We start from the raw sequence: 17447 nt of genomic DNA on the forward strand, positions 1-17447 counted from the left end.
CATCCCATCTTGTCTTTACATGTGTTTCTTACTCAACTGTTGCTGCTCAGATGTTTATGCAGGAAGTATAACTGAGTCTTTTCTTTCTGTTGCTCTGGAATCTTTTTCCAGATACTAATTCCAGCAAACCAAAATGTTCTATATTAAAATAGCAACTTGTCTTTCTTTCTATTTGTTTCAATCAGTTCTGCTTGACAAAGAGTTTAAACCAAAAGAGGCTGGGTAAAAAGTGGCCCTCCTTGACAACTAAATTAGACTAACGAGGCTTTATAGGACTCAACCTTAGCAGGAAGAGCTGAGATTGACTAACCAGCCTCCAAGCCTCTGTGAGAACAAGGACAGATCTTGCAGCAAAGTAACAGAAAAAAAGTCTGTAACCTTAATCTCTAACTTCTTTAATAAAAGCAGGGTTCAAGAGTAAATTTTCTCCCCTTAGAATGTTTGTGAATCAGAGTATCCTAAAGAAACTATGCTGGCTCTCCCATCAGTTCAATAAGTAAGCTATGCTAAGAAAAGTTTAATTTGATTGTTGTCTAATTAGCACCAGACTGCATTTTTTACTGTCCCACCAGATTGCTTTGAGTAAGTTCCATGATGCCAAGGCTGTCTCTGTTTTATTCAGCTTCTCATAACCAATGACTGGCACTGTACCCTATATGAGATAGAGGTCAATAAATACTCTGGAAAGGATCAATATTGTTATTAAAGTAGGAGTTGATGTAGTCATAGTACTAACAATTGCTGGTTTTCTAATCCCAACTTAACAAAAACTGGCTATGTGATTCTGAACAAGTCATTTAAATTCTCTGTGCCTCCTTTTACCTAATAAGTAAAAGAGGAGATTGGAATCAAATCCCTCTTCACCTCTGTAATTCTAATGCATATAAGAAAGTGTGATTGAGTTACTCTTGTGAACAGTGTAGTTAACATTTCTGTTCTATTTCCCTGTGTGTTCATTCATCTTCTCCATACTTACCTAAAAGCACACCAGGGAAGGGCAGGGAATGCAGAATTAGGAAGCAAATTACAAAGAATTCTCAGGATTCTGCTTGAAGTATCTTTGCTTCTTTGACTAAGTGAGATTTTACAATAGCAAGGCTCATAGGAACAAAGCCTCTGTATGCACAAGTTATGTTCTCTTTGTGCTTTGTCTGATTTCATTTAGGAATAATTTCTCAATCCTCTTGCCTTCCACAAGGTCTACATCATGTTCATTGCAATTTAGTATAAATTCTATTGTCTCTTTGTAAAAACAATAGCAATTTTTCGTTGAAAAGTAGTTTCTCCTCAGTGGAAGGAGATCGGATAATAGCATCTTCTTAGCAAGGTCAGACTTTTGGAGCTTTGCTTAAAATGGATAAACTTATTGTCTCCAAGAATTGAAAATCTAACCCTCTGTCCTTGTGGAGAGGTACAGCTCCCAAAGGGTAAATGGCCTAAGCCCTAGGATTGCACTGTGTTCTGAAAGGAGGGAAGGAGGTCCCAAACACCACAGCTTTTAACCCTCTATTCCTTTCTATAAGGTTATATATAAGTTGGACCAAAAGGACTATAACCCAAGGGAAAGGGAAAAGAGGCGAGAAAACACAAAGAAGAGTGCCTGGCACTCTCCATATCTACTCATCCAACAGAAAAAAAGGCTGCCAACTCCAAACATACATCTTTATGTATGTCCAGGCAGGTAACAGAAAGAGAACTTAGCTTCTTAGTTTCTCAGCGAAGTTTTAACTACATACATAAATTGGCAATACATATTGGGACACTTAGTTGTAGCACTTATTAAACAATTATGAAGAACATACCACCACGTTGGGAGGCCAAGGCAGGTGGATCGCTTGAGTTCAGGAGATCAAGATCAGCCTGGGAAACATGGTGAAATGCTGTCTCTACAAAAAATACAAAAATTAGCCACGTGTAGTTGTGCGTGCCTGTAGTCTCAGCTACTTAGGAGGTCAAGGTGCGAGGATCACTTGAACCTGGGAATTTGAAGCTGCAGTGAGCCGTGATTATGCCACTCCAACCTGGGTGACAGAACACGACGTTGTCTCCAAAAAACAAAAGAAAAAGAAAAAGAAATAAAATACCACCATCATCTTGGTCAGTGATTTAGAATGCTACATACCTGAAGTTTCCATGATTTGTTGCTGTGTAATAGATCAATTCAAAGCTTAGCAGCTTAAAGCAGTACTTGTTTTATTATATCTTAAGATCTTGTGTATCAGGAATTCAGGCAGGACTCACCTGGGGGCTTTTTCTACTCTGTGCGGCATTGACTGGGGTTGCTCAGGTATTTGGCTGGCAGGTGTGTTGTGCAGAGGGTCCAATGTGGCTTCCTGCCCATGTCTGGCACCCTGGCAGGGATGACTGGCAGGCTGGGCTCAGCTGGGGCCATGGACCACAGCACCCATGCTGGCCTCTCTGGCATGAGGCCTCAGGTAGTTGCACTTCTTACGTGGCTTAGGGCTCTTAAAGAAAGTTTCCTAAGAACCAGAATAGAACCTGCTAATTTCTTAAAGGCTGGGCTCAACAGGTAGTATAATATTGTTTTCGCCATTTTCTGCTGTCAAAGCAGTCACTGAACCACACATTTTCAAGGCAGAAGGCCATAGACATCCCACCCCCATCCAATCTCCTGATGGAAAGAAAGTCAAATAGCTCGTAACCATCCTTAACGTGCCATATCTGTCAAGGTTCCTCCAAGGTCACACGTCTTGGAAGGACCAAATCTGTAACTTGGCAAGTCAACCTCCAAAAAAGTACAAGAGGTCAGCCAGAAGGGAGGGGTGGGAAACATTAAAACCAATGCCAGGATGGAGGGGTGTGAAAGTAAAGAGAAAAAGTCTGCAGTGTGAGCACCATGGAATCCCGGGTCTGTTACACTAATATTGGAGACAGGAATGCCCTGAGTGGAGAGAAGACGTGCAGAGGTAAGCACAGAAGATTAAGATAGATAAGTGTGATACTATGAAATGTCAGTGATTTTGTCCTCTGATCCTCCTGGTGAGGAAACTGGGGTCACAATTGTTTTCAGGAGATGAGGGATCTGAAAAATAGAAAGATATAGAAGTAGAGTTACAACCTTTAGAGATTTGTTATCAAATTATCAAAGCTTTCCTGCTCAAGAACTTACTGAAAACAACTTTAATATGTTCTAAAGAAACTTTAATAATTCTTACACTTTTTTCCCCTAAGTGAATATGCATGAGCCATACAGATTCCCCTTCCAAATTGAGGCACTCATTCCCCCAGGCACCGGGAGTGTTGGCGGCTGGTGGTTCTCAGCCCAGAGTTTCTCCCTGGGACTCACTCTGTTCTGAAGGGAGCTGCTCCCATAGGCAGCCCTCATCTAACCACCGGTCCTCCTTATGAAATTGCCTGATGCCTTTTTCGGGGACTGCATCGCAGTTTAACTCCTCCCTTTGTACAATCGTACCTCTTCTCCCCTATAAGAGTTGAACCCAAGAGCGCTCCCCAATGACATTCTGCACACAAATTCTCATCTCAGACTGTTTCCCAAGAAACTCGTTCTAAAACATAAGTATAGCAGCAGCTGGGTAGCAACAGCAATGAAAGGTGTCTCTGTCTACTCTGGAAGTCCTGGGAGTGACCAGGTTAGACTGAACTAGCCATGTAAGGGACTTGCTGATTATACTGCCCCATTAGGGGAAGCATTGGAATAGCAACCACATAACCAAGGGAAATGGTTCTGAATGCTTCCTTGGAGTGGAGCCTTGTTCTTTATTCTATTCATGTGTTGGCAAACTGGCTCCATAGGGAAAAATGGGGCCCCGACATGTATATATATAATTTCTCTGCCAATTTCTGTGGTGTAGATTTTCCTACTTTGGCTGATTTCAAGCTACCAGCTGTTTAACTGGGCTCATCAATTTCCTAAATATTTAACAATCATCTCTTGGGGATCTCCAGCAGGCTGCTGCATGTAAGCATACTGTCCTTCTCAGACCTGCTTGGACCAGGAGAGCATCAAGCTCACAGGCAGCAGATACGATGATATGGGCCTGTTAGTGGCCTAGGCTTGTGGCGTGAGACTCAGAAAAAGACAATATTGTGATTAAACAAAGCAATAGAATTTGAATGCAAGGTATATGGAGAACACAAGCAGCAGCCACCAGGGAGTAAAAGCTAAGAAGGCAGCCAGCAGACGCAGCGATGCCACAGAAACCAGAAAGCAATGGAAACTATGAGCAAGCAGTTCATCGTGGGAGAGAACAAGCAGTGGCAAAAACAGAAATTGAAAGATACTCCAAGTAATGCAGGGATAGGAAGAACAGCTGAGCTGTCTTAGTGGTAGAGCCATACAGCAGACAGCAATCGACTTGCAATATTGACACAGTGACAAGAGCTGCCTCAAGAGCTGCATTTAACTCCAGGCAACCTTGTAGTGCTCTGTTGTCTGAGTGGACTGCCTACCCAGCTAAGATCCCATCTACCTAATTTCCACATACAACCTTACAATCAAGCCCCCGCTATTTGAAGTAACCAGAGAGACTCTCTCTTGCTTGCAAAGACATGATTTTATTAATCCCAGGTCATCATCTGAGCTCAGCAGCCACAAGGCAGAAACAAACCCAGAGTGTGTGCAAAGGTTGTTAACAACATCAGAAGCAACCCAGAATAGAAGCAGCATCATCTCTGCAACAGTCAGGGGAAACCAAAGCCATTTTCTTACAGAGAGTCTAAACATCCACAGGGCAACTTAATTAAATCATCCTTTTACCCTGTTAGTAAAGGAAAAGGCTGTTAAGAACTCGGTACCACTGATTCATTCATTCAACAAATATTTATTTATTCATCCATTTATTTTTAAGGAAACCACACACAGGGGTAAAATGCCTCCAGGCAAAGAAGGCAAGGGATAGAAGTGTCTTACCACTAGGGAATGTATCCAAGTCATGTGGCACCAAAGTATGTTAGCAGCAGCAAATTCAAAGAGTCTGCAACAAACTCAATTCTTGCCTCCTAGGAGGAAAGAATTCGGCGGACGGGCATAAAACAGAGGAAAAGATCAAGGCAGGCGTGAAAGTTTATTAAAAAGTTTTGACCAGAATGGCAGGAAGTACAATTGGAAGAGGACCAAGTGGGCAACTTGAGAGATCCAAGTGCCTCAACAGATATTTATTAAGTGTCTCATCTGAGAACCCCATACTGTGTGGGTTCTGGGGACGCAATGGCAATCAGAAACCGTCAGACACTCCATCATGGAGCCAATGGTCTTGGGGGAGACAAATATTTGATTTAAAAAATGTGCACAGAAAACATAGAAGCCAACTATGCTAAATGCTAAGGAGAGACACAGAGTTCCCTGAAACTTCGCACTGGGACTCGGGGGATTTGGCCTAGTCAGAGAGGTCAGAGAAGACTTCCCTGAGAAGAAATAATAATTGAGATCTGAACAACGGGTTCAAGTGAAGAGAGGAGGAAAGAGTGTTGAGGAAAGCTTGGAACAACATGTGCAAAAGCATACGGTAAGGGAGCATGGAAACTGACAAACCTTCAGATTCAGAGTTTTGGACCATCAACCTTTGCACCACGTGGGAGTTGATAGAAAAGAAATGCAGACTGTCAGGCACAATTCCAGATTGACGTAATCAGAATCTGCATTTTAACAAGATTCCCTAGCAATCTGTACACATTTTAAAATTTGAGAGACTGAAAGAAGACCAAAGTGGTTGGAGCTAAGGAAGTGAGGGGTGGGGCATGCTGTGAGTCAAGGCTAAACAGGTGGGTAAAGTCCACCACCCAGAGTTTCATCAGCCATATTGAGGAGTTTGGCATTATTATTATTTTTTTTTTTCTGAGACATGAGTTATGTTGCCCAGGATGGCCTGAAACTCCTGGGCTCAAGTGAATGGGCTCAAGAGATGCTCCTGCCTCAGCCTCACAAGTAGTTGGGACTACAGGCATGTGCCACTGCACCCAACTCAAGTTTGGCTTTATTCTAAAAATATTGGAAAGTCATTGAAGTGTTTTAAGTCTGGCCAGGGAGGGAGGGTGTAGGACGAAATCTAACCTTATAGTAGTTACTCATTAGACAGAATGAGAATTAAATGTGATTTGCATTTAGAAGGCTATTACAGATGTCCAGGCAGGAGAATATTAGAATCTGGACTCCAGAGATGAAGGTAGAGGTGGAATTGGGCAAAAAAACAAAAAAAACAAAAAAAAAAAACCACAAAGGAATGGATGTGAGACATATTCAAAAAATAAAGTCAGCAAGACTTGATAATTGTTTGGATTTGGGAATGGGAGGATGTGATAACATACAAAATGCTTTCAGACTTGCACAAATGATTTTCATGGTTTTTCTTGATTTTCACTGTCTTATTTTGGCACCAACAATTAAGCCTAGCAAGTGCTGAATAAATGAATGACTGAACTAAATGGAAAGTTTGAGGTAGAGTTTTAAGGGTAAGACCATGATTTGGGCTCTGGAATTGTTGATGGGGACTATTGTGAATTGAAGTGGGCCTCTCGAAACCATATGTTGAAGTCCTAACCCCTGGTACCTGTGAATGTGACCTTATTTCAAAACGTACACAGACAATAGACGTAATCAAGTTAAGATGAGGTCACACTGGATTAGGGTAGGCCCCAATTTTTTTCTTTTTATAAATTTAAGGGATATAAGTGCAGTTTTGTTATGTGAATATATTACATAGTGTTGAAGTCTGGGCTTTTAATATAGCCATCACCTGAATAATGTACATAAGTAATTTCTCATGTCACCACCCCTGCCCCCAACAATTGCAAGTCCACACTCCATGTCCATGTGTACATATTATTTAGTTCCCACTTATAAGTGAGAACATGCTGTATTTGACCTTTTGGTTTTTTTTGAGATGGAGTCTCGCTCTGTTGCCCAGGCTGGAGTGCAATAGTGCAGTCTCAGCTCACTGCAACCTCTGCCTCCCGGGTTCAAGCAATTCTCCTCCTTCAGCCTCCTGAGTAGCTGGGATTACAGGTGCCTGCCACTATGCACAGCTAATTTTTGTGTGTGTGTGTGTGTGGTTTTTTTTTTTTTGTATTTTTAGTAGAGATGGGGTTTCACCATATTGTCCAGGCTGGTCTCGAACTCCTGACCTCATGATCCACCTGCCTTGGCCTCCCAGAGTGCTGGGATTACAGGTTTGAGCCACTGTGCCCGGCCTTGACTTTCTATTTGTGAATTGCTTCACTTAGGATAATGGCCTCCAGTTCCATCCCTGTTGCTGCAAGAGACATGATTTCATTCTTTTTATGACTAAATAGTATTACGCTGTGTATATATACATTTTCTTTATCTGATTATCCAGTGATGGATACTTAGGTGGATTTCATATGTTTGTTACTGTGAATACTGCTATGATAAGTATGAGTGTAGGTATCTTTTGATATAATTATTTCTTTACCTGTGGTTATACATCCAGTAGTGGGATTGCTAGATCAAATGGTAGTTCTATTTTTAGTTCTTTGCGAACTCTTCATACTATTTTCCATAATTGTTATACTAATTCATATTGCCACCAGCAGTGTATAAGTGTTCCATTTTCTTCACATTTTCACCAACATCTGGGTTTTTTTTTTTTTTAACTTTTTAATAATAGTCATTCCGACAGGTGTGAGATGATATCTCATTGTGGTTTTAATTCTCATTTGTCTGATGATTAGTTATATAATGAGCATTCTCTCGCATGTTTGTTAGCCATTTGTATGTCGTCTTTCGAGAAGACATGTCTGTTTATGTTTTTTATCCACTTCTTAATGGGATTCTTGGATTTTTTGTTGCTCTTGAGTCATTTGAATTCCTTGTAAATGTTGGATATTAGTCTCCTGTTGGATGCATAGTTTGGGAATATTTTCTCCCATTCTGAAGATTGTTCATTCTGTTGATTGTTTATTTTGCTGGGCAGCAGCTTTTTAGGTTAATTAAGTCCCATTTGTCTATTTTTGTTGTTGTTGCTTGTGCTTTTGAGGTCTTAGTAATGAATTCTTTGCCTAGACTAATGTCCAGAAGAGTTTTTCTTAGGTTTTCTTCTAATATTTCTATAGTTTCAAGTCTTACATTTAAATCTGTGATTCATCTTGAGTTGCTTTTTGTTTATGTTGAGAGATAGGGGTCCTGTTTCACTCTTCTGCATATGGCTAGCCAGTTTTCCCAGCATCATTTATTGAACAGGGATCCTTTTTCCATTATTTTTTTGTAGCTATTGTAAATGGGATTACCTTCTTAATTGGTTGTCAGCATGATCATAATTGGTATATGGAAATATTAGTGATTTTTGCACATTGGTTTTGTATCCTGAAACCTTACTGATATGGTTTGGCTGTGTCCCCACCTAAATCTCATCTTGAACTGTAGCTTCCATAATCCCCACGTGTTGTGAGAGGGACTTGGCAGGAGGTAATTGAATCACGGGTGTGGTTACTCCCATGCTGCTGTTGTTGTGATAGTGAGTGAGTTCTCACGAGATCTGAAGGTTTTATAAGGGGCTTTTCCCCTTTTGATTGGCACTTCTCCTTCCTGCCGTCATGTGAAGAAGGATGTGTTTGCTTCCCCTCTGGCATGAATGTAAGTTTCCTGAGGCCTCCACAGCCATACTGAACTGTGAGTCAATTAAACCTCTTCCTTTTATAAATTACCCAGTCTTGGGTAGTCCTTTGGGTTTTTTTTGTTTTTGTTGTTGTTGTTGTTGTTTATTTGTTTGTTTTGAGACAGAGTCTCGCTCTTTCGTCCAGGCTGGAGTGCAGTGGCGTGATCTCAGCTCACTGCAAACTCTGCCTCCCAGGTTCAAGCCATTCTCCTTAGCCTCGGAGTAGCTGGGACTACAGGTACCTGCCACCATGCCTGGCTATTTTTTTGTATTTTTTAGTAGAGACGGGGTTTCACTGTGTTAGCCAGGATGGTCTCAATCGCCTGACCTCGTGATCTGCCCACCTCGGCCTCCCAAAGCTGTGGGACTACAGGCGTGAGCCACCGTGTCCAGCCAGGTAGTCCTTTATAGTAGCATGAGAATGGACCAATATACTTAATGAATTCATTTACCAAATGTAAGAGATATTGGTGGAGTCTTTTGGATGTTCTAGATATAAGATCATATCATCAGTGAACAGAAATAATTTGACTTCTTTTCCAATAAATGTCTTTTTTTTTCCTGCCTGATGTGTCTGGCTAAGGCTTCCAGGACTATGATATATAGGAGAGGTAAAAGTATGTATACTTGTCTTCTTCCAGTTCTTGGGGGGAATGCTTTCAACTTCTCCCCATTTATATAATGTTGGTTGTAGGTTTGTCATATACTGCCTTTATTATTTTGAGGTATACTCCTTCTGTGTCTAGTTTGTCAAGTGTTTTTATTATGAAGGGATGTTGAATTTTATCAAATGCTTTTTTTTGTATCTATTGAGATAATCATCTAGTTTTTGTACTTAATTTTGTTTATGTGATGAATCACATTTATTGATTTATGCATGTTGAACTGTCTTTGTACCCCTGGAATAAAACTCACTTCATCATGGTGTATTATCTTTTTTATATATTGTTGGGTTGGGTTTGCTAGTATTTTGTTGAGGATTTTTGCATCTACGTTCATCAGGGATATTGGTCTGTAGGTTCTTTTGTTGTTGTGTCCTTGTCTGGCTTTAGTATCAGGATAATACTGGCCGCATAGAATGAGTTAGGGAATTGGGCCAGGCATGGTGGCTCACTTAAATAATCCCAGAACTTTGGGAGGCCAAGGCACGGGGATCACTTGAGGCCAGGAGTTCAAGACTAGCTTGGACAACATGGCGAAACCCTGTCTCTTCCAAAGAAAAAAAAATGCAAAAATTAGCCGGGTATAGTGGCACATACCTGTAATCCCAGCTACTTAGGTGGCTGAGGTATGAAAATTGTTTGAACCCAGGAGGTGGAGGTTGCAGTGAGCCAAGATTGCACCACTGCACTCCAGCCTGGGCGACTGAGTGAGACTCCATCTCGAAGAAAAGAAAAAAAAAAAGTAAAAGGAATGTGTTAGGGATAATTTCCTCCTCCTTGATTTTTTGGAACAGTTTCTGGAGGATTGGTACCAGTTCTTTTTTTTACATTTGGAAGAATTCGCCTGTGAATCCATTCAGTCCTGGGCTTTTTTTTTTTTTTTATTGTTGCTGGGAGGTTTTTCATTACTGATCTCGCTACTCATTACTGGTCTGTTCATAATTTCTATTTCTTCCTAGTTCAATCTTGGAAGGTTGTATGTTCCAGGAATTTATCTATTTTCTTTAGGTTTTCTAGTTTGTGAGCATACAGTTGTTTATACATCTCTGATGATCTTTTGTATTTCTGTGGTCTCAGTGGTAATATATTCTTTTTTTATTTCTGATTGTATTTATTTGGATCTGCCCTCTTCTTTTCTTCTTTTCTTAGTCTAGCTAGTGGTGTATCAATTTTATCTTTTCAAAGAACAAACTTTGTGTTTCATTGATCCACTGGGTTTTATTTTTGGTCTCAATTCCATTTAGTTCTGCTCTGATCCTTGTTATTTCTTTTCTGCTGCTAGCTTTGGGTTTGGTTTGTTCTTGAGATGTGACATTAGGTTGTTAATTTCTGATCTTTCTATTTTTTTGTGTAGGTATTCAATGCGATAAACTTCAAAAGGCCCTAAATCTTATGATTGATGTCCTCATAAGGGGAAAGGGAGTTGGAGACACACACAGACACACGTAAATGGAGATGGCCCTGTGAAGTTGGAGGCAGAGATTGAAGTGATGTGTCTATAAGTCATGAATGCCAAGGATTGCCAGGAACTACCAGAAGCTAAAAGACAGGCAAATTCTTTCTCACATCCTCCAGAATGAACCAATCCTACTAACACCTGGATTTCAGACTTCCAACCTCTAGAACCATGAAAGAATAAATTTCTGTTGCTTTAAGCCACCCAGTTTTGTGGTATTTTGTTATGGTATCCCTAGGAAGCTTATAGGGGAATGCCATTCCAATATCCAAAAAGCAATGCCAATAATTAGTTTAAAATTTTGATCTGAAACTGAGGAATTACTCTAATAAAGGCTCTTAGCCAGGACCTGTTATGATTAGGATAAATATCCTTGATTATATCCCTCCCAACCATCATCCCCTAGAAAATATGGGTTTCCACATTTGTTGTCGAGAGTAGTCTATGAGGCCGGGCACGGTGGCTCACACCTATAATCCCAGCATTTTGGGAGGCCAATGCAGGTGGATCACTTCAAATCTGGAGTTCGATGCCAGGCTGGCCAACATGGTGAAACACTGTCTCTACTAAAAATACAAAAATTAGCTGGGCATGTTGTGCCTGTAGTCCCAGCTATTTGGGTGGATGAGACAGGAAATTGCTTAAACATGGGAGGTGGAAGTTGTAGTGAGCAGAAATCATGCCATTGCACTCCAGCCTGGGTGACAGAGCAAGTCCCTGTCTCAAAAAAAAAATAGTCTATGAGATCTCAAATGTCTCTTTGGCAATCTGAGAATTGAGAAAAGAAAGACATAAAATTAAGAGATGGTAGAAAGCAAACAAGACATGATAGAGAGCATTGAGAAAGTTGTTCTACCAAAGCACTCCAAATTCTGCTTCAAAGGGCAGAGAAGCTGTTATTATGTTTGAGATTGGTGTGTTATTTGACCACCTGACTATTGTAGCTGCTCAGAAGTCTCTTAGAGCTATTTCCTCTAATTCAGTCATCACTTTTTAAGAAGGTCTGGAAGATAACCTTTTAGGCCTTTTCTGGGATGTAAACATCAATATCAATTGCCTGTAAGAATCTAAAGGTCATCCTGATGTATCATAGGCCAGTCTACCTCCCAGGTCAACCAAATTGTTGCAATAGGCTCATCATCAGTGTTTTTCTCTACCCAGCACAGCCTCCAGTATAAATGAGCCTTGAACCCAGAAAAGACTAACTGACTGGAAACTTGGACTAGCCAGGAATGAAGATGTCCATGTTCATTTCACTTAGGCTCTTGTGCATGATTCACAGCCCAGTCCTCTCCGGAGCTGGCCAAGAGGAATTACACTAGGCTGGTCCTAAAGAGTTTTGGTCTTGAGTGGGACTATGTATTAATATGATGCATTACAGGGCAAGGAACAACAAAGCTGTTTTACATGCAGATAGTTTCAATTGACCAGTGCATCAGGAGTTCACATCACGTACAGTTGTCCAAGATGTGAAACTGTATCTTTTTAGACAGAATTCAGGGATGATGCTAAGGAGTGCCAACTTAGTTCACCTAAGGTAAACAAACTCACTGAACGCCTGTATACCTGGTAAATGATTACTACATGAAACTTTATCCAAAGCTCCCTCTTGGGATTCCTGGAACATACACTCTGGCAAACCTAAACTAAGCGTCCTCGCCCCCTCCTCCTGATCCTACTTCACCCACCAGCTGTGCAATTGGAAGTATTTTCACCACTCTAAGACACATCAAACACAAATTCTCAAAGCAATACACAAAGATGAGCTTGTGCCTAGACAACTCTAGATGGTCGGGAAAAATGCTCAAGAGGTCTCTGGCCAGACCTCCCTCACCTGCTGACTTCTCACCTCTCTCCTAGGCTACTCTTAATGCTAAGTGCTAACTAAATTTTTGTGCTAAATGGCTCCCCTCTCCAGGCCTAGACATGAACCGAAACCTTCTTTTTGCCTCTTCCCCTGGCAAAGGCAAAGAAAGATGAATATTTATATAAGGGCAACTATCAACAACAAAAAAGTGAATAAAAGAAAGTACAAAAGCATGAGTAAATGTTAACATATCCTGCCTGATATGATTTGGCTACATGGGGTATGTAGCTCTCACAATTTCCATGTGTCATCGGAGGAACCCTGTGGATGTAATTGAATTATATTGATAGTGAATGAGTCTCACAAGATCTGATGGTTTTAAAAATGGGAGTTTCCCTGCACAAGCTTTTTGCCTGCCGCCATCCACATAAGATGGGACTTACGGCCAGGCATGGTGGCTCACGCCTGTAATCCCAGCAATTTGGGAGGCTGAGGCAGGCAGATCATGAGGTCAAGAGATCGAGACCATCCTGGCCAACATAGTGAAACCCCATCGCTACTAAAAATTCAAAAATTAGCTGGGCGTGCTGGTGTGTGCCTGTACTACCAGCTACTTGGGAGGCTGAGGCAGAAGAATTGCTTGAACCCCGGAGGCAGAGGTTGAAGTGAGCCAAGATCACGCCACTGCGCTCCAACCTGGTAATAGAGTGAGACTCCGTCTCAAAAAAGAAAGGTTTGACTTGCTTCTCCTTGCCCTCCACCATGATTGCGATGCCTCCCCAGCCATGTGGAACTGTAAGTCCATTAAACTCTTTTTCCTGTATAAATTACCCAGTCTCAGGTATGTCTTTATTAGTCCCATGAAAACGGACTAATACAGTAAATTGGTACCACAGTGGGGTGTGGCTGAAAAGATACCTGAAAATGTGGAAGCGACTTTGGAACTGGATAACAGGCAGAAGTTGGAAGAGTTTGGAGGGCTCAGAAGAAGACAGGAAAATGTGGGAAAGTTTGGAACTTTCTAGAGACTTGTTGAATGGCTTTGCCCAAAATGCTGGTAGTGATATTGACAATGAACTCCAGGCTGAGGAGGTCTCAGATGGACATGAAGAACTTGCTGGGAACCAGAGCAAAGGTGACTCTTGTTATGTTTTACCAAAGAGACTGGCAGTATGTTGCCCCTGCCCTAGAGATTTGCGGAACTTTGAACTTCAGAGAGGTGATTTCAGGTATCTTGTGGAAGAAATTTCTAAGCAGAAAAGTATTCAAGAGGTGACTTGGGTGCTGTTAAAGGCAATCAGTTTTATAAGGGAAGCAGAGCATAAAAGTTCAAAAAAATTGTAGGCTGACAATGCAATAGAAAAGAAAATCCCATTTTCTGAGGAGAAATTCAAGCAGAAATTTGCATAAGTAATGAGGAGCCAAACGTTAACCCCAAGACAATGTGGAAAATTTTTCCAGGGCATGCCAGAAGTCTTCACGTCAAACCCCTGCACCACAGGCATAGAGGCCTAGGAGGAAAAAGTGGTTTCATGACCAGGCCCAGGGTCCCCATGCTGTGTGCAGCCTAGGGACTCGGTGCCCTGTGTCCCAGTTGTTCCAGCCATTGTTGAAAGGGGCCAACATAGAGCTCAGGCCATGGCTTCAGAGGGTGCAATCTTCAAGCCTTGGCAGCTTCTATGTTGTATTGAGCCTGCAAGTGCACATAAGTCAACAATTGAGTTTTGGGAACCTTTGCCTAGATTTCAGATGATGTATGGAAATGCCTGGATGTCCAGTCAGAAGTTTGCTGCAGGGGCTGGGCCTTCTTGGAGAATCTCTGCCAGGGCAGTGCAGAAAGGAAATGTGGGGTCAGAGCCCCCACACACAGTCTCTACTGGGGCACCACCTAGTGGAGCTGTGAGAAGAGGGCTGCCTTCCTTCAGACCCCAGAATGGTAGATCCACTGACAGCTTGCACCGTGCACCTGGAAAAACCACAGACACTGAATGCGGGTCTATGAAAGCAGCCAGGAGGGAGGCTGTACCCTGCAAAGCCACAGGGTCAGAGCTGCCCAAAGTCAGGGGAACCCACCTCTTGCATCAGTGTGACCTGGATGTAAGACATGGAGTCAAATGAGATCATTTTGGAGCTTTAAGGTTTGACTGCCCCTCTGAATTTCAGACTTGCATGAAGCCTTTAGCCCCTTCATTTTGGCCAATTTCTCCCATTTGGAATGGGTATATTTATCCAAGGCTTGTACCCCCATTATATCTAGGAAGTAACTAATTTGCTTTTGATTTTACAGGTTCATGGACAGAACTGACTTGCTTTGTCTCAGATAAGACATTGGACTGTAGGCTTTTGAGTTAATGCTGAAATGAGTTAAGACTTTGGAGGACTGTTGGGAAGGCATGAGATTTGAGAGGGGCCAGGGGCAGAATGATAGAGTTTGGCTCTGTCCCCACCCAAATCTCTTCTTGAATTGTGATCCCCCACATTTGCCACATGTTGTGGGATAAGCCCAGTGAGAGGTGAATGAATTATGGGGGCCAGGCTTTCCTGCACTGTTCTTGTGATCATGAATGAATCTCACAAGAACTGATGGTTTTAAAAATGGGAGTTTCCCTGCACAAGCTGTCTCTTTGCCTGCTGCCATCCATGTAAGATGGACTTGCTCCTCTTTGTCTTCCGTCATGATTGTGAGACCTCCCCAGCCATATGGAACTGTTAAGTACACTAAACCATTTTTTCTGTATAAATTACCCAGTCTCGGGTATGTCTTTATCAGCAGCATGAAAACAGACTAATACACTGCCCAAGTGGACCGTGGATTGGTTAGCTGACTGATGCTAATACCGAGGAAGCAGTTGTCCCTCATTTGGCTAGCATACAGTGTGGCTGGTGCCCTGACATCCTCTTTCTTTAGCTGGGGAGACTGAGGTCAGTCTCTTCATCCCCAGGACTTGCCACTGAATGCATGCTAACCATGACTAGGCTCATGCAAGCTCACTAAAGCAAGGTTGTCATGTGGATCGGAGTGAACAAAGGAGAGGAGTAAGTAACTGAAGACTTTGATCTCTGCTCTGATAAGAAGTGTTGTGTCACCAAGCCAGTTAAGGGAGGAGTGAGAATTTGAAGAGTTGGAAGCAAACCCTGGAAACCGGCTGCACATATACCTTCCTTCTTGTTATCTTGTTAGGTGCCTGGGGCTGTGCCGCCTGTCTCCTTCCTGGTCTATTTAGTTCTGGAGTGGGAGGAGAAAAGGAGGGAGAGCTTCAACAGGCTCATACTTGCTCAGTAGGAAGTGAGAGCATGGGTCCCAGGCCTTGAGATAATCTAGGCTTTTTATTTGGAGAAATCCAAGTGACCAGAGATTCTTTAGCCAGGAGTGATGGTCATTATTCAAAAAAGGTACTTGCACACACATGTTTATAGCAGCACAATTCACAATTGCAAAATTGTGGAACCAACCCAAATGCCCATCAATCAACGAGTGGATAAAGAAACTGTGGTGTATATATACAGTGGAATACTCCTGAGCCATAAAAAGGAATGAATTAACAGCATTTGCAGTGACCTGGATGAGATTGGAGACTTATTCTAAGTGAAGTAACTCAGGAATGGAAAACCAAATATCGTGTGTTCTCACTGATATGTGGGAGCTAAGCTATGAGGACACAAAGGTGTAAGAGTGATACGGTGGACTTTGGGGACTTGGGGGGAAAGGTGGGAGGGGGATGAGGGATAAAAAGACTATAAATATGATGCAGTGTATACTGCTCAGGTGATGAGTGCACCAAAAATCTCACAAATCACCACTAAAGAACTTACTCATGTAACCAAATACCACCTGTACCCTAATAACTTATGGGAAAAAAAGAAGATGTTGCCATTTGCAACAATGTGGAGAATATCATGCTAAGTGAAATAAGCCATGAGGATGAGGGTTTAGAGGAGGGTGAGGATGGAAAAACTACCTGTTGGGTACTATGCTTCCTGGGTAATAAAAAATCTGTACTCCAAACCCCCATGACACACAGTTTACCCATGTAACAAACCTGCACACGTACCCTCTAAGCCTAAAGTCAAAGTTGGAAAAGAAAAAAAAAAATAAGCCAGACACAGAAAGACAAGTATTGCATAATCTCATTTATTTTGTGAAATCTTAAAAAACAAAAAAGGCAAATACATACGATAGAGAATAAAACAATGTTTACTAGAGATAGAAAGTGGAGGCTGGAAGTTGAGAAAGGAGAAAACAGGGAGATGTAGGTCAAAGGATACAAAGTGGCAGATATAGAGGATAAACGAACCTAGAGATCTAATATAAAATATAAGGACAATAGTTAACAATACTGTATTGTAGTCACCATTTTTGCTAAATGAATAGATTTTAGCTGTTTTTGCTCAAGAAAAACAAAACACATTTTAAAAAGGCAGGTTACTAAGTGAGAAAATGAATGTGTTGATTTGCTTTACCATATTAACCATTTTGCCATCTGTATGTATCTTATAACATCATGTTGTCAACCTTTAATATGTACAATACAAATTATTTTTAAAAATCAACAAACTCCTGTCTGGTTGCAGCCTCTCAGCTCAATTGATCTATTTGAGAAGGGGATGTGAATCTGCAGGGAACTGAGAGTATAAAGACAACAAGAGTGTAGTAAAGACAAATAATGTTAGCTCCTCCCTATCTATTTTCTGTACACAGTGTCCATGAAGATTTAAGAACAGTAGCAGCAAGAAGGAAGAAAACGGATAAAGAGAAAGAGCGGGAGGGAAAGAAAGAAGGAAGAGGAGGAGGAGAAGGGAGAAGGAAGGAAGACAGAAGTGGAGGGTGGTGGAAGAGGGTGAGGTGAGTGATGAGAAAAGCTAAGGGAGAAGGAAGGAAGACAGAAGTGGAGGCTGGTGGAAGAGGGTGAGGTGAGTCATGAGAAAAGCTA

This window comes from Colobus angolensis, unplaced genomic scaffold (assembly GCF_000951035.1).
Source record: "Colobus angolensis palliatus isolate OR3802 unplaced genomic scaffold, Cang.pa_1.0 Scaffold69, whole genome shotgun sequence".
NCBI classification, from domain to species: domain Eukaryota; kingdom Metazoa; phylum Chordata; class Mammalia; order Primates; family Cercopithecidae; genus Colobus; species Colobus angolensis.